Raw genomic sequence first — 24,920 nt, forward strand, 5'->3', positions numbered from 1 at the left:
TACTGGAATTACATAGACAGTGTGTATGCCAAATAAAATCATAGCATTGCAAAATCATTTCTTTTAGAACTGAAAGAAACCATGACATAATGTAATCTAACTCCCTCTTTTTCGGATGTGAAACAGAATGGTTAAACCAACTAACTAAGCATGATACTGTTACATAACCAGAAATTAGGCCCAGATGGAACTTGTTGTATTTTACTCATTGACCTGTCCTCTGTGCCTAGCACTGGGCCTGGCACATAGTAGGAATTCAACAAATATTTATTGATGGGCTAAGTGAATGTTGTGTGGAATACCCTTTTGAGCAGCATGGAAACCAACAATTCTAAGTATCTACACACTTCTCACTTGGCATCCTGTGACCACCTGTGTGTATTCCTTACATAAGACTACAAAGCATCTAGAGCTAAGCCCAATAGTTTTGGTAAAGCCACTTTATCTAAAATGCTAAAATTGCAAAGCTTCAGACTTCAACAAATTGACCAAAGATAAAGAATAAAATGTATCTACCTCAAATAACAGAGTCATATATCTATTCATGATAAATGAGTATTACTCCACTCAGACACACACGTTTCCTTTATTATTATCCAATTGGTGCTTTAAGACCAAAATCGTGACTCATAATTTCTTTCCTGGGTGAGAACAAGTCCATGAAAAGAACTGGACTCTTCCACCCACACCCAAGAAGTATTTAGTGAAATCACAATAGGTTCAGCAACTAAGTAGTTAAAAAATATCTAACAGTCATCTTACAATTTGTAAATGAGGCCTTTAAATATTGATAGAGCCAGTGTTGGGTTTCAAAAAATTTGAGCTAAGGAGACAAGGAAACAGGCAGTGACCTTTTATGAACATATGTCTTAACTAAAATAATTCAAGTTCATTATATACTCTTAAGCAGCAAAAGAGGACTAAAAATATTAATAGTTATGAGAAGAAGAGAGAAAGAAAATGAAAGAACATAATGGCTAGCTAGCTCAGAGTGGAGGAACTGGGATAATTTGATTCATTTTTGTTTTTCTGTATTTTTCACATTTTATTCATTGAACATAGCATTGAATAAAATGAGTTTTAACAATAAAGTTAAAATTTAGCAGTGTTACAGTATTCAAATACACAAATACACAAATATCTGTTGTGTTTCTATATAATAACAATGAACAATCCAAAAAGGAAATTATGTAAATAATACCATTTACAATAGCATCAAAAAGAATAAAATACTTAGGAATAAACTTAACCAAAAAGGCAAATGATTTGTACACTAAAAACTATAAAACATTGCTGAAAGAAATTGAAGGAGAATATAAATGAAATTTCCTGGTCATGAGTTAGAAAATCTTAAGATGTCACTACTACCCCATGTGTTCTCTAGAATCAATGCAATCTCTGTCAAAATCCCAATGACACTTTTGGCAGAAGTAGAAAAATCCATCATAAAATTCATATGGAATCTCAAGTAACCCAAAATAATCTTGAAAAAGAAGAATGAAGTTGGAAGTTTTACACTTTTTTTTATTTTGAAACTTACAACAAAGCTATAGTAATCACAACAGTATGTATCAGAAAACAAGTAGACTTAATAGAGAAATAGAATATAATACAGTCCAGAAATAAGCCCTTGCACATATCACTAAATGATTTTCAAGAAGGGAGCCAATCCCACCAAAGAGAAAAGACAATCTTTTAAACCAATGATGTTAGGAAAACTGGATATCCACAGGCAAAAAAAAAAAAAACAAAAAAACAACAACAACAACAACAAAAAGAACTTAGATCCTTATCTTATACTTTATCAAATATTAACTCAAAATATTAACTCAAGATGGATCAAAGACCTAACTGTAAGAGGTGTAAGTATGAAACTTTTTTAGGAGAAAACATAGGGGGAAAACTCATGATACTGGATTTGGCAATCATTTCAGGAATGTGACACCAAAAGCATAAGCAATGAAAGAAAAAATGGATAGGTTAAACTTCATCAAAATTAGAACCTTTTACACATTAATGGACACTATCAAGAGTGGAAGGCAACCCACAAAATGGAAGAAAATATTGGTAAATCATATATCATAAGTAATTGATATCAAGAGTATAGAAAAACTTACAACTCAACAATAACAAATATGAATGTCCCACAACAATGAGAATACACCTCATGTCACAAAACCATACACTTCAAAATAGTTAAAGTGGTAAATTCTGTTATGTATATTTAACACATAAAAAGTAAAAATAAGCAACAAAAAATATAATACTTCTTGTCTCAACAAAGTAAAACACAGAAATTCTAAGATATTTAACATTCTTAATCCTTTGCTATTTTTAATGTTGTTCTTGGCTTTGAGATGAAGAAAGGTATTGAGCAGTGTTTTGAGTTTGGAAGGGGCTTCCATGCTAGTTGGAGGAAATAACATTTTGTCAAGCAGATAGTTAATAGGCAGAGGGCATTCTCTGCGTAGAAAAAAGATGGAAAGCAATTAGAGAAGTGGGCCTAAAGGACAGGCATCATAATAGTAGTAGAGGATTTTTAAAGATTTTATTCATTTGTTTGACAGAGATCGCAAGTAGGCAGAGAAGCAGACAAAGAGAGAGGGGGAAGCAGGCTCCCGCTGAGCAGAGAGCCCGATGCAGGTCTCCATTCCAGGACCCTGAGACCATGACCTGAACCTAAGGCAGAGGCTTTAACCCACTGAGCCACCCAGGTGCCCCAGTAGTAGAGGACTTTTAATATCAGACTGTATTGATTTCATACTAGAGATAAGCAATGAGGAACAACTGTAAATCTGTGTAGAATGTTAGGCGTTGGGGAGGATGACATTTTTTTTTTTTAAACAATAAGAAGGTTATACTACTGTTTGTGTACAAAATGGCTTGAAAGAAAGACCTTATTATAGTAATAACCATCATGAAAGGTGACGGCTATGAATACAGAAAGGAAGAAATAAATCTGAAAAACAGGTTTTAATAACACAAAGAAGTGCAACATCCAGGTGCCTCAGTTGGTTAAAAGTCTGATTTCAGCTCAGGTCATGATCCTAGGATCCTGGGATCGAGCCCCAGGTCAGGCTCCCTGCTTAGCATAGAGTCTGCTTGCCTGTCTCCCACACCTCCTCCCTCTGCTCGTGCTCTCTCTTTCAAATAAATAAATAAAAATAAAATCTTTTAAAAATAATAATAATAATACAGAGAAGCAAGCCTATCCCTAATATTCGTGTGGTGGGGAAAGAATGCAAAGGAAAACCCACATACTATATCCCTAAAAAATTATAAGTTATGCATTGAACTGTACCTCTGACTGGCCCATTTCCCCACCCTGGACCCCATGGGCACTCCCCAGTGTGTGGTTAAAGGAGCCATCATCTCAACCCAGCCAGTTCTGCAGTGTGAAATATTGATAACAATCTGATACTGCTGGAGGAAGGCAGATCCTGTATCCTGGGACTAAGACTCCTAAGACTAAGACTCCTAAGTTGTGACTGATCTGCCTGAACTTGGAATGGAAACCTACCTATGCAAGCCTCTAAGAGCCCAAGGCAAGATATCTTTTCTCTCAATACCTCACTTCTCCATTCCAAGATTTCTAGGTAATTCTAAGCACCTCCCAAAACTATAGCAAGCGTTCTTCTTCTTGTAATGGCCACGCTAACTCTCTTGCCAATAATAACTACAAACTCTGGACTAAAAGTAAAAACATTTGAAGATTCTAGAGAATGACAAGAAGCAGGCAGATACTGGAAAGGAGTCAATACTTGCAAGAAAGGAAAGGCATTGAATGATTTTTCCTTTTTTCCAGTTTTCCCATAGGAGCAGGCCTCAGTCTCTCTCATGCATGATGGGGAAGGGGGTGCAATTAAAATCCAGATGGAAAATCTTCTCTTTTATTGGCTTGAACAACCAGAGGACAGGTGGAGGCCACCATAGTAACTAAAATATCTTGGGGATGTTTTATTTCCTTTGGAAAGATAAGTTTTAAAGAAAAAAAAAATAATGGTGTTTCTCAGGAAATCTGAACTTGCAAAAGAAGTCTTTAACAACGTGTTGCATTTTCTGCTCTCCTACCCAGGATGAGCAGATCAGTTGGGAAATCTCATCCACATTCACTTCAGAAGCACTTTTTGTAGCCTACCTTCCTGGCTGCTTACAGATCAAAGAGAATATGGGGTAGAACACCTGCCTTTCTTGGTTCAGAGGTATGTCTCCAACTCACCAAAGTCATTCAAATGCTCTTTGTTTCTCACAGCTCTCTGCCCACTTCCCTAGCCAGTGTGAGACTGGGAAGTTACCAGATCACAACCAAGAAGTGAGAGCCTTTTCTGGTTCCAGAGTCACCCACTTAGAGGAAGAGAAAGCATGTTGAAGAGTCAGCACTGTTGGTATCAAAGGAGAGCATGTCAACTACCTGCTTAACCTTAGCACCACATAGAATGGAAAATGTCCAAAATCCCATAATGTGTAACAAAAACTTCAGATAGCCCAGGAACTCTCAGAAATGTACTATAATTTAAAAGGGAAAGGAGTCTTTTTTGGACATGGCAGTAATCCTTTGGTTAAACATGTTAATGCAAGGCAGACATTTTGCAACTTTAATTATTTATGCTTGTCTTTAAAGTGAACAGAATAACTAGTTATGTTTAGTTGAATAGAAATGCTGAGGGTTTTTTGAGAACATGATGGTATGTACAAATAAAAAAGGGTAAAACATCATTTAATTGAGAATCAGATCACTTGGACTCTAATCCCAGCACTGTAACAGGAAAAATAAAAAGACCTACCTTTCCTCCCTTTCAGGAACTGGAAAAAACAAAAATGCAAAGTGCAATAAAAACAAATCAAGCACTTAAAATGTTTAGTGCTTACTAGTTCCTGGCAGTGTGCCAATTGATGGAGATACAGAAATGAAAAGCCACAGTCTCTGTCTTCCAGTTACTACAATCTGGGTGGATTGATTCACAAGGAAAATTATAAGGCAATGTGGTCTCTGCAGTGATAGGGATACAGATAAGATTGCTATGGTAACACCAAGGAGGGGGACGATGGGGGGGGTGTTTCTAGAGGACCTCCTGATAGTCTCTTTTTCATCAAGGTTATTTCTAAACAATCACCTCCATATGTCAGGTTGAACCATATGAAATTGTTATTAATCAATTAAAAATGATTTAATATGATCTAATGGTTGACAATGTCTTATTTTAGACCCAGTACACACTTAGAAAACATGCTTTCTCCCTAATATAGGTATATCCAGAAAATTTATTCACAGTATAGTTACTTCTAGACACACAGAAATATTGAGTAAAATGTGGATTTGCAAGACTGCATCTTGTTTAATCAGACTGAATGACAGGCTCAATTTTCAATACAAAGTTAATCCTGTTTTCATTAAATATAAATGTTATTTATGGAAAACAAGAGTCCTGCAGAAGCAAAAAGATATCTCTCAGGGTTACACATTTTATATTTGCTTAGCATTGATGAGTTTAAACCAAGAGTCCCTCTTTGCAATTTGATTATTTGCTCCTTTCCTTAATATTGATTATTCTATTAGATTTTGCTGCTAACAACAGCATATGTAAAGATTCCAATATTATTTTACTGCCAAAATAAGATGCCAAAGGAAATTACATATCATAGTTGAGTCTTTGATACAATCTAAAATAAGAAAATATTAAGTCGAGACATACACTTATAACCAACTCCGGTTTACATGGAGAAGCAGCAGAGGAAGCTTGCAGTAGGACAGACCCAGGTTCAAATCCAGACTCCACCACTTACTACCTGCTAGACTTCAGAAAAATGCCTAACATAAATATCTTAGAGTTTCAGTCCCACTCATCTATAAAATGGAACAAATGCTATCCACATAGATGAGTTATTTTAAAAGATCATGAATGTATATAAAATCCAAGTACATGTGAAATAAATGGTGATTATTATCATGGGCCCAGGATGGTAGCTACAATTGAATATTGTGACTCTGAAAACAATTTTGCTTTGTTTTCAATTATTTTTTCTTTGTCTTACTACAACATACTGGCCCTATCAACATTCACCATTAATATTTTTTTGTCTACTAACTCTTTCCACTTTCTTATATTGCTGGACTGTTTATACTAATATATAATTCATACTCTATCGTACCTTCATTAATGCACTTATGTTATCTGCCTTTATTGCTTCCTTTCCTTTTGAAGACTGAAGCAGGTTAAATTTATCATTCCCGTATTTCTAGGGTTCTCCATCAGTAGAGATCATGAAAATTAAAACTGGGAATTGTAAAAAGAGCAGAGCAACTTCAGGTTTTCTAAGGTTGGCTCCTTGAGTCTGGGGTAAATGCAGTTATATTATACCCCATTTCCTCTGGGTTGCAGACAGGCATTTGTCCTCCCTGATGATGGATGGCCTACTTTGACATTTTGCATGGGTGACTCTTGAGAATGAAAACTGTAGTTATAGAAGATTCATTGGTTCATCCTATAGTCCTAACACTGTCACCTTGACACACAGTAACAGGATTGCAATGTCTGTTGACCCTGTTGGTCACCAAAAAGGAGAAGGAAATGTCCCAGGATCATCTAAAACAAGGAAGGAGTTTAGGACTCCTTTTCCACAGAATGTAATAACTAATGCAATTTGTAGTTCTGTTTTTCCTCTGGCTTCAGTGAATCTGCTTTGGAAAGGCAGCAAAATCCGTCATATGCTGGGGAAGTTCAGGGATTACTGATTACCATCTTAAGAACTATATTCAGTTTAGGGGCAAGTTTATGCGTTGTGAAAGAACTGGAAAAGAGTTTTAGCTGGTGAAGGTAAAAAATTATGTGGGCTCACTAGAGTGAACAACTTAGTGGAGAAGATATACAAAAGATATTATGTATTAATAAATGACAGTCAAATCCATTTAAAATCACTCTAAATCATCTTTTTTTGATTAGTAGTCTTATTTCATCTCTAGTCTATATTCTATTCTATTTTAAAGGCAAAGTGGATTTCTTAAAATAGGCATTTTGATGAGTTTGGGAGTAACTTATAAGCATTCTAACACTTAATAATAAAATATGACTGACCGATCAGTCCCAAGGGAAATTCTGACACACAAATCATAACCACCTCCTCCAAAAAAGTAGAACTGAAGCATTAATAGAAAGATTATTATGCCATTACCATAATTGAAAGATGAATGTCATAGTTCAGATTTAAGTGCTTCACACAAATAAAACACTCAACTATAAAAAATGAAAAACACAGGCAGAGGAGGGCTCTGTACATTGAGATATGTGTCTTTACACTCAACTAATTAGTCGCTACTGAATGTTTTTGCTTTGCTCAATGGCATGTGGTACATAAATCATTGCAATATGTTCGATGCAAATGGTTGTTAATAGAGGAACCATCTGCTCTGTGCTGGAGAGTTTGTTAAAAAGAATGTGGTGAACCTACTTTGGATGATGTTGAAAAACTCAAATACCAAATTTCTAAAATGAGCTGCCTCCATTAACCCCAACATACCGAATGCTCCTCTGGCCTTTTGAATTCTACAGATTCATCACTAAAGCACTCGTAACACAGCCTATGCTGTTTTCATGCAACCCCATCAGACACTTCTAAAGGCAGACTATCCTACTGAGGCCTCCCACTGCATGGAGACCTACAGTGTCCTACAAATGTGTTCGGGGTTTTAGAACACCCAATAAATAATCAGGCGATCCTCTCTAGCACATCTCTGCTAACATGAATCAGACAGACTCTCCATCCCTGTCCCTCCTGGAAGCTGTTCCTTTATAGCTGTAGATCACTGGCAAGTTGCAGGCTGATGATGAATTGCCATGGGTATCATCAGTGTTTGCAACCTCCACCTCCCATAATCCACAATACTGTATTTCTCCAAAAGATCATCAGTGCAAAAGGGAGCCATGATTTCTCTCCCAACATACTTTATTAGATGTTGTCACATAGCTTCCTAATAATGTCTGCCGGACTCACCAGTGACACTGTAAAACATGGAAAAATTAGTAATAGGACAGGAATCAGAGCTATCAGCTTTCCAATATCATGCTCCACTTTCTGGCCAAAAAAAAAAAAAAAAAAAAAAGGAATGCTCCTTAATCCTGCCCTTTCTAATCAGTTCCTGGTCAAGGTTGCTGTCGGTATATTTAAGAGCCAGCTGCCATGACGATCTATGACATTAATATCCATTGGAAGTGTGCTTAAATGATATAATACTCAAAATAAAACTTCGGCCATGAAAGAACAAGCTTAGAAATTAACTGTGTCGATGAAAATCTTCAAGTACACAACTTCACTAAAGCCAGATGCAAGGTATGATTATTGGCCTACAGCTAACTTGGCTTTCTCTACCCTACTTTTTTTTTTTTTCCTTCCCCCCTACTCCTCTCTCTTTTGGCTTTTACGGTATCTGATTTAAGACTGTGCTTTTGGGGATTCGCCTGCAGGAGGAGAGGCTGCAGGAGAGCTCATTAGCCCAGCAGATGCTCTATCCCTGGATGAATTATACAATGAAAAGCTTGCTTCTGAGGGCCACCAAAAAGAGCCAGGGCTTTGTGGAGGTGGGCAGCCCTGCAGTGCAATACAAGCTTTTTATTTGTTAAAAAGGGATTTTTGTACTAAAAACATTTCCCTTTGTTTGTTCTCATGAAAAGAGGAGCCTCCTGAAGGCTGCATGCATTTGATGACTCCATTTCAAAATGAACACTTGTCAGTTTCCAAAGGGGGCTGGTGCACTTGAAAGTGACACAAAACCATTAGGAGATGGGGAGACTGGCAGGATAATCAGACAGGCAATGCCTTAAAGGCAAAGCGTGCTGGCTGGGAATTTGAGAAGCCCAAATGTTGAAGTGGATTCTGACAATGATCCTGAGCCTTTACAAAGCCCATGCTTTGGATTTGGAGCCTAGGAAAACAACAACAACAACAACAACAACAACAAAAAAAAACTTAGGTTGTCTAATTACATTAGTTTATTGAGCTGTAGTACCACTTTGGTTCCCAGAACACCACTTTAATTTAATTTAGATTTTGCTACTTCTTCCCCTCCAAAAGGAAAACTTCACCATGGAGGCATATTTATTGTTTTTAATGTTTATGTTTGGAAACATTCACTAATTCATTTTCCCACTTAATTACAGGGAACAGGAGGATTGATTCTTTAAAACCACAGATGATATTTACCAAAGTTTTTTATGTGGAAATATAAATGGAAACTTTCTTTGATCCAAAATTATAGTCTGATTTTCTGAGGGTCTTTTTTTTTTTTTTTTTTTTTTTAAAGGAGAGGAAAGGGCACCCAGGGAAATATGAAGAGCCAACAAAAGCCAGCTGTGGAGACATGGTATTCATCAAACTTGAGTCTTTTGTATAGGGAAATGCATTTGGGTCATTGCTGCTTTCCTTCTTGGCAGGATCCTCTGGGGCCTCCCCAGTTCACTCTGCTGATATTCAGTGACAAACACACCAGCAGGGAAGGCATTCAGACACATTCCATCTGTTGGTGGTATAATTTTTTTCAGATTTGCTGGATGAGGTGTTTGTCAGCAAACTTGTCACTCTGCTGTATTTTTGAGGTTTGGGCCCTCTTCTTGGGCCCAAAGATATCTGAGCGATGCAAAGCAGAATTTCATAGCCCTCTCTTAATACTTTTTTATACTGGTGATGTCCTCATCTCCAAAACACTTTTCTCACTTCTGTTCTGAAAACTCCTCTGGGTCACGAAGTTCAAACTGTCTAGTTAGGTGAAGGCAGACATTTATTTATTCTCAGTAATCAGGATCATTTTTAAAACCTTGCTGTGTCCTTTACAATGTGATATTCTGCTTTAAAATAGCAGGAAAATTTCGTTAGTGAATAAAATATCTAGTCAAAACAGATCAATACATTTTGTTTTACGATCAGGAAAAGCAGTCCCAAATCGTTCAAACACAAATGTTCGTAGAGTAGCTCCAAAATGTCACTTCTAACATTTCTTTTCTAAGAAGACTCAATAATTCCAACAGAGGGGTAGGGAGTGCATCCAAACATTTGGAGAGATTTTCATGATCAAATCTACAACACAATGTGATCCCTTCCTCTCTGTGTTGTAGATTCGATCATGAAAATCTCTTCAAATGTTTGACTGAGTCTCATTTATTTATCTGGGAATTAAAATTCAGTGTTCAAAAAAGCTATATGGAAAATCTGGGTGGTATCAAGGATCTGATTTCCATTCTGCTTGATGCCAGAATTCGTTATTAAAATAGAGGGGAGTTAACGATTTAAAATAGGTTATAAGCAGGAACTACTTCTTGTTATGTAATGTTCAGAATATCAACTCTTCTTTTTCTTTGTGTGAACCCAAAGAGCCCAGAGGGTGATTTTCAAAGTTCCGCATGGTTCCTGCAGGAAGGCAGCAAGCTCAGCAGGTCACCGGACAGGTGTGAGCTGCCGCAGCATAGAAGTCAGGAACGCAGCAGTAAGGGGAATCAAGTTACTTTGGCTTTATCCTTTGAAATGGCATTTTTCTGGGATGAGAATGTCAGATGGCATTCCATATTATTCATGATGGCAACCCTTCAGCCCAGAACCATTGTTCTAGAAAACCCACCTGCAGACTAATAACTATCCTCATAGCCAACAGTCTGAATGAAGCCTTTTAAGTACCTCGGAGACCCTTTCCCCCAAACCAATCCCCATAGGAGAAGTGCACTGCCTGCCCTAGATTTGCGCTATTCTTTCTTTTTCCTTTAAAAACTTTCTGAATTGAAAGCTTTTCATTTTTAGATCGTGCTTCTGACATGGAGAGCAATACCCTATTCCCATTTCCAGACTGAGGGTATGTATGGTCTTCTTAGAACTGAGGCTGCTCCTTAGTTCCCCTGGCATGCATTTTGTAATTTGCTCATCACTTGTTTTCTGAGAAGGGGTTTCCTGGGTCTGCTTAGCCCCAAGATGTCAGGAAGATGTAGCAAGCAGGAACAAACAAAAGAGGCACACCTGAGAAACCTGGCTTTGGTTCTGAGGTCTAGAGTCTCCCTGTGTGGCTGGTGTGACCCAGTCTCACTAGTCCATTTCCATAGGCTTTAAAAAGAAGAGAGGTCTCAGACTAAGAAATGCTGCCCTGCAGCCAGCCTGAGGTGATGGAAGCTTTTCTCCATCAGTCATACAGCTCTGGGAGACGCCTATTCCTCACACACACCAGCTCTATGAAGGAACTGCATTTCTTGAGCTCCAAGTATGAATTTAGTATAGTTGGCTGGCCGGGGGCAACAGAGGGCTTGAAGAAACCATTTTGGCACCCTTGGTGGTTGCGGGCCGAGAAAATGACCAGTCATGTGAGAGCAACCCAGCTGTCGAGTGAGAGTTTACCCTGAAATTCTGTCCCAGGCAACAGCACCGACCTACACAGCCTATGGCCCCTTCTTTGGATAACAGCTTGACTACATGGGTTGGATGGCTGTTCTGGATACAGAATGCATTTCCCTCAAGGTGCACTCACAAATACGTTATATATTTAGAATTTTTTTTTTTTGGCAAGTTTTAAAAAAACCTTCAGAGATGTCAAAACAAGTGAAAAATTTATATCCAAGATAAAATGTTCAGTGCTTGGTTTAAAAAGAAGCTTTGATCAGGCTTAGGGGACCAGAATAGCATCTGGAAGTTATTGCAAGGCAATCTTTATTTAACACATTCGTTCAAAAATGCTTAACTATGTCTATAATCTTGCCCCATAACAGCCAGGACTTTCTTAACTTGGATTTGCATATGTAAAAAAATCTACACACAGTAGGAATTCAAGAACAGCAGTCCCATCTTAGTCCCCCATTCCTGCCATTATCTCTTTTCCTGCCTTGCAAAAAAATAGAAAAGAGTTTCCTTTCTTTAGGGGTGCACCGCCCCTGGGAAATAGAGTATTCTGATACAACAGCTGCATCAAATGCTAGGGATAGAAGGCAGAGGGAAGTGAAAAAGAACCAGACAGAGCAAGCATGAAGAGCAGACTTCCAGAGTAAGAGCAGAACAGTCACACCAGGGTCACACCACTTGTATTACTTAAGGTCACCTTTGTAGTTGGACAGACTGGGTTCAAACCCATTTCCCCATCATTTATTCTCCCTGTAATGTGGACAAATGCCTTGCCTCTCTGAGCTCTATTTTCCACATCAGTACAATAGGAATAATAACTGGCTTTGTGGAATTCTTGGAAGAATTCATGTATAATATTCATCCTTTCCTTTGGATATGCAATGCTACTTCTGTCTTATATTGGATTTTTCTCTAGATAAAACTCTCATTAAATTTATTTCATGAGCATACCTATATTTCTAAAATTGTGTTTAGTTTTGTTTTTTTTTTCCAATCTTCCAAACACTTTCGATAGTCTCTTGTTCTCAACTTGTGTTTTCAATTTTCTCTTTATTTCTTTAAGGCTATCAAACATACTTATTTTGTATTTGATCTGTTTATTCCATACTTTTTTTTCACTCACAAGGAGTTTTATTTAGAGAATCATCCCATATCAACTCAAGTATAGTTATATCAAAATAACCAATATGTAAAAAGTTACTCGGTAGTGCTAAATGCAGCAGGAAATGAAGTAATAGGAGAAGGCAAACATTCCAAGGCCTTCTAGACTATATTTATTATGTTGTTCCTCTTCTCAAGGCCAGTAGGAGGTGATTTGGTCACACTAATAGAGTTGATTTTCTGACATGTCAGATCTTTCAATATTAGGAAGATAATAAATCTATTAATATAATTTAGTAAATAAAGTAAAAAATAAAGTATATTATATAGACATTAAATGACATTTATTAATATTAACTTCATTTTTAATTAAAAATAAGACAAAACAAGCTGACATTATTCATTATTCCTCAAGAAATTAAAGTATGAGTTAGATGAAGAAATATTGCAATCTCAATATAGTTGAATGTATTTATTGTCACATCAATAGGCAATATTACTTAAGCACTTCACAGACTATGTCACAGAGCACCAAAAACTAGTATAGTAGAGTATAAAATAGTATAGAGTATATAGAGTATAAAATAGATAAATCAGCCTTTCTAGAACTGGACTCATTCCATTTCCCATTGATACTTGTAAGAATTCCTTTTAAAAGCTGACTGTTTAAATTTGGCTCAGAATCAATCTCCAATTTCTTTCTTTCTTTCTTTCTTTTTTTTTTTTTTTTTGGAAGGATTTATTTATTTTTAGTTTTTAAAATGTATTTATTTATATATTTTTTATTATTGAGATATAACTGACATACATTACATTGGTTTCAGGTGTACAGCCTTATGGTTTGTTGTTTGTATTTATTTAAAAATAATCACCACAATAAATCTAGTTAACATCCATCTCCAAACATAGTTACAGATTTTTTTTCTTGTGAGAATTTTTAAGATCTGCTCTTTTAGCAACTTTCATATATGCAGTATTATTAACTGTATTCACTATGCTGTACAATACACCCCATAACTTACTTATTTTATAACTGAAAATTTGTACCTTTTGACTTTATTCTCCTATTTCACCCATTTCCCATCCCTGCCTTGGACAACCATCATTGTGTTCTCTGTATCTATGAGCTTGGCGTCTTTTGTTTGTTGGGGTTTTTGGTTTTTGCTTTTTGTTTTTTAGATTCCACATAGTAAGTGAGATCATTATTTGTCTTTCTCTGTCTGACTTGTTTCACTTAGCATAATGCACTATAGTTCATCCATGTTGTCGCAAAAGGCAAGATTTCTGCCCTTCTTATGGGTGAGTAAAATTCCATTGCATATATTTGCACACATTAACTTACCCTTTTCTGCAAGACTCTAATCCTTTTTGGGATTCCATCCTTATTTAAGGTAGTCTTTGATCCACTGGACTCAAATCTTGTCCGAGTCCATCTAACTACCATCACCACCACTCTCAAACTCTAAGCTATAGAAATCTAATAATCCAGTGACTTTAGTATTCACTTGATTCCTTGGTGGTTTGTGTTTGGTTTTGGTTTTGTTTTGGTTCATTCCTGACTTCCGTGTATTTTCTATACTCTTACATTTTATAAGTATGTATCAAAGTATTTTTAGATCTTGTGTTATAAGAAGGTTTTAGTATGTTCTAGACTGTCATAATAGAAGAAGCAAAAGTCTTCGTAAGTATTTGGGGCTGTTTCTTTAACTAAAATACAAGTACAGTTCCATAGTGTGGAATATACCTATTCTGCATATGTAGGTATATATGGTACATGTATATATGCCACATTTTCCTTATCCTCTTATTTATTGGTGGATACTTAGGCTTTTTCCATATCTTCGCTTTTGTAAGTAGTGCTTCAGTGAACATAGGAGTACATATATCTTTTCAAGTTAGTGTTTTCATTTCCTTTGGATCATACTGGAAATACTGGTTCATATGGGATAGCTCTATTTCTAGTTTTTTGAGGAAACTCCACACTGTTTTCCACAGTGATGGAAAATGAATCAAGATTATAGTATATGTTTAGGATACCTTAGTCTTAATATCTGTTTGTCAAACTCTTGGATCCCAGAATCTTCACCCAGATATATATATAAGCTTAGCCAAGCTTAAATTTTAACTATTTCATTTCTTTCACAGATATTTCACAGTTTCTTAAAACCTTTAAATGATTTCATTCTTTACTTGACAGGTCCAATAGAAATAGTTGAGAAATTACCAGAAATTCTGGTTCACAAAGTTAACATTGAAAGAAAGAGGATAAGCTGGTTTTAAGAGCTGAGAGAAAAGTAGAAAAACTGGGGAAAAGATGTATTTTTTGACGTAAAAAGATAAACATAATGTTTCTGTCAGTGGTATTTAACAGTTTGTTTTTCACAGTGACAACTGTAAATTATTTACAACAGGCTACTGGTCTTAAGCTTTTCAATTATATGTAGTTATAATGGTGAGTTAATATGAAATGAAGGAAAATATTGATCAGAAACATTTGAAATATAGATGAAGTTTTTTCATTAGAGAGAATATTGAAGCTGTGCTTTGTTTCATACATCTAAGGAACATTTAAAAACTCTAACTGTAGAATCTACAGCATTATATACTACTCAACTATGTAGGGCAAATTACTTCTTTCAAATTTTTGACTACTCTTAAAAGAAGGATTATTTCATTGAAATATAGCATTAAGATTTTGAGATGTATTGACTTTTAAATGAACTATTCCTATGAACTCCATTTTAAACACTGTGAGAACATATTTACACATCCTAAGAGTGCAGTAGAAATTTTAGGTACAACAATATGCAAAATCTGAAAGCAAACATATAAAATGTGGCTCTTCTGTCTTTATGGGGGGAAAAGTAAATGGGAGAAAATATTGCTCTTTTCACCAAAGGACCACCTCAATTTGAGTTATTTTTAAAGTTGAGTTTATCAAGCCTTCTCAATAAAGATGATCCTCCGGAACTGAGCACTGGAAAATAGATGGGTGTGAAGACATAGTATGAAATTTGTTTTTCTTGGCATCTGTGGTTCCCTCTTTGAAGAAGCTAGAATTAATCAACAACAAGTGGCTGCTTGCACTTAGGTTTGGTCACTAGTGGGGGCTTTCTGTTCTTTTGTTCTGGCTGAATCTGTCAACAGTCACATTTTTCTTTATCTCCAGTACATCTGCTCTATCCCTAGTGTTACTTTAGCCCACTGAAAATTTGGTCATCTTTTTCCAAAATAATATCCTATGGTATTAGGATATCTGTTTTGAAAGTGATGAATTCTGAAGAGCACCTTGAGATGGTAGTAAAATCATCCCAGGAAAAAAGGGCAGAGAGTTTCACAATATCCACAGGCTGAGGTTGCTTGAAAACACACAATTTGAACTGAAATTTGAGCATATTTCTACCCTTTAGACATTATAAACTCTCGATCACACCCTGCTGTGAGGACAGCTTTGGTGCCCCAGAAGTAAAAGAGTTTAGCTGTGATTAAAGGATTGAGGTCTGTGCCTTGAACTGACAGATTCATTTTTGCTAGGCTTTCCCTGTTAATTCTAAGCTTGACAGCCCCACCATAAATTAACCAAAATGATGGCAGACTACCACAAGGCTGATCATTGTCTTGTAAAAAATCATAAAGTACTACTGAAAATGCAGCCACCTCTATCAAAGAATACACTTCCCCTGTGGTAGAAACCTGAACAAGGCAACTAAAACCCCAGGAAATTGCAGCTCCCTCAGTGCTGGTGGGGAAATAGAGATGTGGACACGCAAACAGAACTAATGGGCAGAATGTGCCTGACTTCTGTGGTCTCTGCTGTGATCCTTCGTGTTTGTCTTCTAGGAGCTTATGACAATGCAATTACATCCTGCCTGCCCACTTTTTCTCATAACTGAGGTTGACAAATATAAACCACAATTTATGATTGTGAATCACAGCCCGAAGCAACATGGCATGGACATTGATTGCAGAGAAATATGAACAGCGGCTGATAACAGATGGATTGACTCAATCTGAACCCTATCACAGACCAGTTAAGACATCAGGAAATCCAAGCACCCTCTAAAATCAATCTTAGATTCCACGAATACGGAGTGGACAGATCCGGTTGTCAAATAAAGGCTTTATAGCCTCATTAGCCTGACTCATTCTTTTCTAAGATGATCATTCCTCTGGGAATTACCCTTCTCTGCAGACCTGAGAGTAGGTACCAGAAGTTAGAGGTGACATTTTCTATTTTCCTATCTTTGGCAAAGCCCCTCCCTTCTCATTTTTGTAACTGTCCCTGTGTTCTTGAGTTTGGAGCTTCCTCTTTCTGTGATTAGAAAATCTAGAGATATTGGGGCACCTGGGTGACTCAACTGGTCAGGTGTGTCCGACTCTTGGTTTCATCTCAGGTCATGATCTCAAGGTCCTGAGATCAAGTTCTGTGTCAGGCTCAGCCTTTAGTGCAGAGGAGACTGCCCGAGGGTTCTCTCTCTCCTTCTCCCTCTGTCCCCCCTCCCACCCCATACACATGCTCTCTCTCTCCTTGCCTCTCTCAAATAAATAAATCTTTAAAAAAAAAAAAAAGAAAGAAAAGAAAAACTAGAGATGTTTTCATTTGTAGCCACTGCTCATATCATTAGGTTGCTGAATAGTCAAGAATTAAACACATAAATTTATCTTCAGATCATAATGAAAAAATGCTAAGGTAGAGAAGACTAAAGAAAAGGAGGAAGAGAAATGGGAATAAATATTTATTGGAAATAGTATTTTTCTCCAAAACCAACTACCTTTAGGTGATTATTCCTGTATACAAATTCATATATTATGTAAAGTCAAAGAGATCAGGCCCAATCTGGTCCTCAGATTTATTTTATTTGGTTAACACAGTGTTTTAGTTATTCTTTTAATCTGAATACCCTTTTGTGGAACCTACAACTTTCTAGGCAATCGTATCTCCCACCACACTTTGTTGTCTTATACTGGGTGTGTTTACATGTCTGACAACTGAAAGCAGTTGAGTTGTGACCCCTTGGTCTAACACCATCCAGTAGATTACACTGACTTTTGGGGGGAAATGGTTACTGGGTACGTATATGCCAGGTACTGAACTTGTCACAAGCAAAGCGAAAGATTTTATCATTTCAGGCAATGATACATACTATGAAGGAAAAAAAAAATGGTTCATGGAAGAGAATGAGAAGACAGCCATTTTAGGAATCGTCTAAGAAGGCTTCTCTGAGGGCAGGATGTCAGAGCAAGAGTTCAGTGATGTGAAGGAGCCAGCCTTGTAAAGATTTGGGGGAAGAACTTTCCCCGAGGAGGAATAGCAAGTTTAAAGAACCTGAAGAGAAACAGGAAGGAGACCATTGTGGAGCTCTGGAGGCAGAAAGTGATATATTCTAAGGTGAAGCACTTAGGCAAGTGCCATATTGCTTAAGTCTTAGAAGCTCCTTCAAGACAAGGGGAAGCCACTGGAAGACTTTTAGCAAGGAAATCAAGTAATTTAATTTATATGGTAATGAATAGATAATTTGTAGTCATAAGTAGCACATAAATATTTCAACCAATTTTAAATTTGTAAAATATTTGCAAAATTAAATAATGCTCCTGAAGTTTTATCTGTATTCTTAATCTGTTTAGCTAATTACCATATGTTAGGAAACATTATTGAGTGCCTACTATGTGCGAAGTCCTATGCTAAACTCTGTTTGCAGTGTAAAGATGACTTAATATGCGGTCCCTGGCTCAAAAAGCTTAGACACTGTTTTCTAACATCCATTCATCAGTTACTGAGTATTTTCTGCTGTCTCCAAAATATATTTGTTGCGTTTTTCTTCCTACTATTATTAAAAACTACTTAGGAACCTTAGTTTTGTTTTGTTTTGTTTTGTTTTTTAAGATTTTATTCATTTATTTGTCAGAGAGAGAGAGAGCACAAACAGAGTGATTGGCAGGCAAAGGGAGAAGCAGGCTCCCTGCTGAGCAAGGAGCCTGATGCAAGACTTGATCCCAGGACCCTGAAGGCAAATGCTTAACTGACTGAGCCACCCAGGCATTCTAAGAACCTTAGTTTTGTTATGGATCAATAACTATGACACATAAGTCTGTTTCTAAAGAAACGCTAATGTTACTCCTTTAACTCTTTAATTAATTACCTTGATTTAAAGAAAAGCAGACTGCAGTGTGAAAGTTCACAGCTGCAGAAAAAAAAAAAGACAAAGATCTTTGAAATGAATTTGAGAAAGCAAATCTTTTAATCACTGCCAGCACTCTTTATCCTGCTGAAAGCTGATAGCATTTTTTGACACTTGGGAATTGATTTCTATATGGAAGAAATGATAAACCCGGTCTGCATCCTACTGCAGTAACCCAGGGAAAGGCGGTGTTTGCCATTTCAGTTCTGAGGATCACTTCATAATTGTGGAGTTGTATCAAATTAGCATCATGGTTTCTCTTACCCTGTTTTGTAGAATGTTAGAGTGTGACTATCAGGGTCTATGGAACACAGAGCAAGAACAGGCTGGTTTAAATATGACGGGGACAAGGGACAGGGGCAGGGAAAGCCCTGAAGGAAGTTGCAGAAAGAGTCATCTCACATCCACCCCTCACACACGCAGTGTGCGTGTACAACCGGCAGGAATTTCTCGGGCACTCCACAAAGCATCCACCCCCCAACACCCATCCATCAGAATTACTCTGACCTCTATCCACTGTCCTTTGAGCCTTCTTTCTGATAAAGGTCCCCAGATCTGCGTGCCATATTTCCATCAAATAACGTAATTGTTTTTTAAAAGGGGTGCTTATATCTTACCCAAAAGAATAACCTACATGGTGGAAATTCTAGATACCGTAGCAGGCAGCATGGGAGAGTTAGGGACAAGAGGCCTTCTGTTCCCCTCGGAATGCCACCATCGATGTCTACTGTGTGGTTGTTGGGTACATGTGACCGCCCAGCACCCTTGGCTGGATGTGGTCAATGCCAGGTGATTCTACTTTCATTACCAAAGACTGAATATTCATTAGTTAATCCTCGTTTTAGCTACCGTGATAGTGCCGCAGGATCCAGGTAGAAAAATAAATTGGTCTGCACCTTATCCCAGCCCACATGAAGCCAAAGCCAGCAGGCGTGTGAGGTGGTGCCATGGAGAGAACTTTGTAGCTCAGGGAGCTGGATGTGCTCTCTGTCTCTGCTGCTTGCGGAAGGAGAGGGGTGGGGCATGTCCCTCGCTCTCTGAGACTCTTACATCATCTATAAAATCCCACAGAGTCACTGTGAAACTTAAACACGGGATATATGTTAAAACACTTTGTAAACTGTAAAGCACCAGGCAAATGATGCTATTTTCATTTTAAGCAAAAATAGAATAAGGGCAGATGAAGATTTCAGGATCTTCATTTAGGTTTTTCTTTTTTGAATTTCTCTACCTTTTTAAACAATCTGTGTTTATTGTGGCTGATTACTTGAGGAGGCGTTCAAGAGACCTTTCTGAATAAAGGCATGAGTTTTATCTTAGTTCTTCACCCTCCTCCCTCCCTTCTGTGTCTTGGCATTTCTTCTGCTCCTTCTCTGGTCAGACAGGAGGTTGGCTGCAGGTATGCCTGAGCCTTCTGTGTACCTTGCCAAAATAAGTATCACTGTTCCATCATTTTGCTTCTTCTTTTAAAAAATTACTCAAAGGGGGCGCCTGGGTGGCTCAGTGGGTTAAAGCCTCTGCCTTCGGCTCAGGTCATGATCCCAGGGTCCTGGGTTAGAGCCCCACATTGGGCTCTCTGCTCAGCAGGGAGCATGCTTCTTCCTCTCTCTCTGCCTGCCTCTTTGCCTACTTGTGATCTCTGTCTGTCAAATAAATAAATAAAATCTTAAAAAAAATTACTCAAAGAATGAAAGTTATTTTTTTCTTTATTTTGTAAATATGAATTAGTCTACTGCTCAAAATAAAGCATATTCTCATATGAATTTCATCAGTCTTTGATGGAGTGAAATCAGAGCTTATATTTTGGATTGTTTTCTGGAGGACACAAAGGGAAAGAGCCCCATTTCAAGTATAGATGAAACAGGGCAGCATCCGGACATAATCCTAAGAGGATAGTATAGCACTGCCTAGTCTTTGAGTCAGAAACCTGCATGGGGTGTATCATCACAGAATCTCTCAATCAGGAAAGCTATGGAGGGCCATTCGATCCAACTTGATCATCATTGAGAATACACAAGACATGTGATTTAATCTACAGCATAACCTACTTTCAATATCCCACCTAATTTAATGGCTCCTTATCTGATCCATAGTTTGCACTTAATAAATGTTAGCTAAGGAAAATGACTATCCCACTATCCTTTCCCTGTCAAAAAAAGAAACTTGCTAATATCATCATTCTATTTTCTGATTAATTCCATTCACATCATGCTTTTATTCACTTTTCCCCTTTTGGAATGTGGATCCTCTTTTTCCATTTTTACAGAGATTGCCTATCCTTTAAACTTCAGAAGCTAGTTTCCATCAAGAGGCAGTATCCTGCATTGATCATCATCTTCCTTCTTACCTGAATTCAATTCAATTTAGTACTTAATCATTTTTTTTAAATTTTTATTTCTTTTCAGTGTAACAGTATTCATTGTTTTTCCACCACACTCAGTTCTCCATGCAATCCGTGCCCTCTCTAATACCTACCACCCGGTTCCCCCAACCTCCCACCCCCGGCCCCTTCAAAACCCTCAGATTGTTTTTCAGAGTCCATAGTCTCTCATGGTTCACCTCCCCTTCCAATTTCCCTCAACTCCCTTCTCCTCTCCATCTCCCCATGTCCTCCATGTTATTTGTTATGCTCCACAAATAAGTATTTAGTCATTTTATATCCATATAGATATGAATATATACAGATATCCTATACAGATAACTATATCTATACAGATAACTGTCCCATTTATGTATGTATGTATGTATGTATGTATGTATTTATTTATTTATGGATTGGCCCCCTGTGACCAGTGAAGGGAAGAACATAGAATAGATGCTAAGTAAATCTTTGTGCTTGACCAAATAATAATTCATGAGTATTTATGTAATAAACCGTTTATACTTCTTTCATTGTAAATGTGATATGATATTAAATAATAGTTTTAAGTCACTTCACTCTAACACAATTATCTCTATTTTAGCAAATTACCTTCTAAGCCTTTCCCACGTCTCTATATATTTCATATAGTCATTATCAAAATGCACTTATCATTTTGTATTCTGTATTTTCATTTGTATTTGGCATAATCACTTTAGTAATTTTATATAATCTTCATGATTATCATGCTAACTGCATAATAATATACAGTATAATATTCTTCTGTAGAAGAGAACCATAGTTTTATTAAGCTATTCACTCATTATTAAACTTTTGACCTTTTCCCATTTATTTTTCATAAGTAACACTTCAGTGAAGACCTTTGTAATAAATGTTTCTCATTGTTGTTGTTTCACTTGGATTATTTTGTTCAGATATATTCTAGCAATGAGATAAGTGTTACATATTGCTTCACAAGGGGCTTCTAAAACCATTTACGATGTGTCCAGTATTCTCAAATGAAACTCTAAGGGGAGTGGCCACACTAGACCCCTTGGTTCCCAATCAAGAAAGCAACACCATCATCTTATTCCTAGCATTTATTGAGCAGTTGTTACATGCTGGGCAATGTTCTAGGTGCTCTGAGTGCTTATTGTTTGTCCAGTCTGAATCAAGTATTATTATTCTCCTTTTACAGGTAAAAGTGGCTCAGATTACTAAATTCCTACCTAAGGTCAACTATATAGTCAAATACAGAACCTGGAGTCCCAATCCAGATCTGTCCAGTACACACCTAAAAATCTCTCTATTTTATGTCACCCACACCCCTCACCCACCCCTTAAAAAAGTATTTTCCAAAAGATAGCACCTACACTACTGATGGGAATCAAAAAAAATTTTACAGAATGCATGGTTATATATTCATTTTGATGAGTATTAGAAAAAAATATTGAAACAATCGTGTTTTGAATATTATTGGATTAAATATGTAATTAAAATAGATTTTTCCTGTTTCTTTTTACTTTTTTGAATGTGGCTAGTTGGAAAATTTTAAATTATGTATGTGGTTTGCATCTGCAACTCACATCACATTTTTATTACAAAGTGCTAACCTAAGAAACGGTTGAGATCCAATATATTGGCTGGGGGCTATGGAGCATAGTTCTTTTCCTGAAGGACTTCATTCAGAATGGTCAGAGAAAACCCTTGGATCTCATCTTCATTCACACTATAACTCCATAACTTGAACCTATAACAGGAATTGTCTCTCCCCCCATCCAAAAAAAAAAAAATTGATGATACGTACCGATAAAAGATAGCCAAAGGGCCACCAGTGTGGTGAATGATTTACTGATGCTACACATTAATCCTTCTTGGCACTCCAGAGCCCATAAGAAACAAGTGGATTTTAGCCCCATTTTTTGAAAAGTTAAACTATAACAAAAAAAAGTTATACACATGAATTAATATATTTGCTCATTTGCATATAGGTAAACCAATAAAATTTTATATATGCATATGTTACCATCACTTACCATATGTGATGTAATGATGTCTATAAATAAAAAAATTCAAATTCAACCATAATACAGAATAGACAGAATCTTCAATGAAACATAATCATATTTCTGCATATTTTTTCTATATGCCACTTGGCATAAGATATGATTTGTAAGAACTACTTAACATAATCCCTCAGGATCTGAATTCATAAGAATTTAAAATGTATTTTAAAGGTCTAAAACTACATTGGGTTTGTTTTGCTTGGGGGAGGGCAGATTTTAAGCATACCACTGTTATGCTCAAGCATTATTTTATTTTACATTCTTTCAAAGCTATATTAAACATTATGAAATTAACCTCTCCTATTTCTCCAGCAGCAGTAAACAATTCAACGGAAACTTAATTTGCTTTCGGTTCATAAATGTACTATATTCCCCACTGTGTCGAAGTACATTCTCTACTTTGCCTCTTCAGTAAGTTGATGACAGATCAAGATTCTGTTACCCAAGTCTGTTCCAGGCAACAATACCAGTTGACATAGATGTGTAACAACTCACCTGGGTACCTCTGTGAGTGTTTGGGGGGCAGGGGGTCGGTAAGGAATAAAAACCTAGCTGAGAGTTAAGTAAGCTTTTTGAACGGTATTATAACCATGTCCACTCATGATAATTTCATCTCTACAATTTTAGATCTCCCACACAACGCATTGTTCCCTTTCAGTGGCACCGTAGGGAGAAAAGTGCAGGATACCAGCTGGCAAATGCTGTTACAGGATACTACCTACAAATATAGATCGGAAGTTGTGGGTCATCACTCACATCTCAGAAGGACTTTTATAGGATGGCTACTGAGCAGATGTAAGGGCACTTTTAATTAAATATAGACCCAAAAATCTGTCTCAAAGTTAAGTTTGTTGTGACACATTCTCTCCAGGGACCCAGAAATTCATAGCTAAAATTAACTTCAGAACAAAAAGGTTTAGAGTCAAGGATGATATTCCAGCGGGTCACTAAAACGCCAGCCCAGGGGTATAGATCTGTGGGCAAAAGCTCCTACTGGGCTGTGTGTGTGTGTGTGTGTGTGTGTGCGCGCGCGTGTGTGTTTATATTTAAAGACACTCAAAATGAAAGGATAAAGTCAGACTTCAAATCTTTTCCAAGTTATTAACATATAAGCTACTGGGATAATATGGAATCTTCCACACTTTATATCTAGATTGAAATGATGCAGAATTAATTCATCTTGTCTGCTGGGGACTTAATATGTTTTCTAATTTTTAATTTTTTTCTGGGAAATTAGGGGAAATTACATGGAATGATTTTGACATATCCATTCCAAGACGTTTTCAATTCATTTTGTCCACAAAAGCTGTAGACCCTAGAATTTTAGTCATCAAGAATTCAGTCTTGTAATCCAAGAAGCCTAGAATTCTCTGTCAGAGTTACTGTACAACATCTTGATCAAATATTTATAAATTTCTTAAAATGTATATTGCTTCCTTGATCTACTGAATAAGCATATATTCATTAGTCTTCTTTTCACAAAGAGCTGCTAAGCAGGAACAATATCTTTTATCTGTGTTCTGTGTGTCTTGCACACCATGGGCACTTAATAAATGTTTAATGACATTAAGCTATATGATAAATCACTACTGTCCTACAAATATAATTGGAAAAGGAGCTGCATCTTGAATGGGGACTAGGGCATTTTAAATATGTTCCTGCCAAAAGCAGGAAGTGTAGATCTTAATAGTTGCCCAAAATTGATTTTTTTTTTTTAATATACAGGACCCTAAGAAATGGAGATAAGAAGTAGAAACATACAGACTTGAAATTCCTTGGAGAAGGACACTGAATCTTCTGAACACCGAACACCAGTGTGCCTGGCTCATATCAGACACCCAGCAAATAGTTGTA

General features: G+C 36.9%; 1 protein-coding gene across 8 annotated transcripts in view; it reads left to right on the forward strand.

The window, feature by feature from the left end:
• NTNG1 (netrin G1) overlaps positions 1–24,920 on the forward strand; it is a 336,025-nt gene that overhangs the window by 205,254 nt on the left and 105,851 nt on the right. The gene's annotated exons all lie outside the window — the stretch shown is intronic.

The sequence above is a fragment of the Lontra canadensis genome, unplaced genomic scaffold, assembly GCF_010015895.1.
Source record: "Lontra canadensis isolate GAN:19392208 unplaced genomic scaffold, GSC_riverotter_1.0 scaffold33, whole genome shotgun sequence".
NCBI lineage: Eukaryota > Metazoa > Chordata > Mammalia > Carnivora > Mustelidae > Lontra > Lontra canadensis.